Genomic DNA, 829 nt, shown 5'->3' on the forward strand with positions numbered 1-829 from the left:
GGGTCTCTGTTGATCCTTCCATGAAAGATTTGGGTGATTCCTCCATGAAGGATTGTAGGTGTTTCCATAGGGTTCTCCCATGTAATTCACCTCTTCTATTGAAGGGTTCTCAGGATCATAAGCTTCTTCCTCAGATGAAGCTTCCTTAGTACTGCTTGGTGCATTTTGCATTCCAGACAGACTTTGAGAAATCATATTGACTTGTTGGGTCAATATTTTATTCTGAGCCAATATGGCATTCAGAGTGTCAATCTCAAGAACTCCTTTCTTCTGACTAGTCCCATTGTTCACAGGATTTCTTTCAGAAGTGTACATGAATTGGTTATTTGCAACCATTTCAATCAGTTCTTGAGCTTCAGCAGGCGTCTTTTTCAGATGAAGAGATCCTCCAGAAGAGCTATCCAAGGACATCTTGGACAGTTCAGAGAGACCATCATAGAAAATACCTATGATGCTCCATTCAGAAAGCATATCAGTGGGACACTTTCTGATCAATTGTTTGTATCTTTCCCAAGCTTCATAGAGGGATTCTCCTTCCTTCTGTCTGAAGGTTTGGACTTCCACTCTAAGCTTACTCAATTTTTGAGGTGGAAAGAACTTTGCCAAGAAGGCATTGACTAGCTTTTTCCAAGAGTCCAGACTTTCTTTAGGTTGAGAGTCCAACCATGTTCTAGCTCTGTCTCTTACAGCAAAAGGGAATAGCATCAGTCTGTAGACCTCAGGGTCAACCCCATTAGTCTTGACTGTGTCACAGATTTGCAAGAACTCAGCTAAAAACTGATGAGGATCTTCCAAAGGAAGTCCATGAAACTTGCAATTCTGTTGCATT

The 829-nt window shown here is 41.3% G+C and overlaps 1 non-coding gene across 1 annotated transcript; it reads left to right on the forward strand.

Moving 5' to 3' along the window:
* The first annotated feature begins 465 nt into the window (after nucleotides 1–465).
* LOC112719004 (small nucleolar RNA R71) lies at nucleotides 466–573 on the forward strand. The gene has a single exon (XR_003161329.1). It is a non-coding gene; the product is annotated as a small nucleolar RNA R71 (small nucleolar RNA).
* Nucleotides 574–829: the final 256 nt, after the last annotated feature.

This window comes from Arachis hypogaea, chromosome 10, assembly GCF_003086295.3.
Source record: "Arachis hypogaea cultivar Tifrunner chromosome 10, arahy.Tifrunner.gnm2.J5K5, whole genome shotgun sequence".
In the NCBI taxonomy this organism is placed as follows: domain Eukaryota; kingdom Viridiplantae; phylum Streptophyta; class Magnoliopsida; order Fabales; family Fabaceae; genus Arachis; species Arachis hypogaea.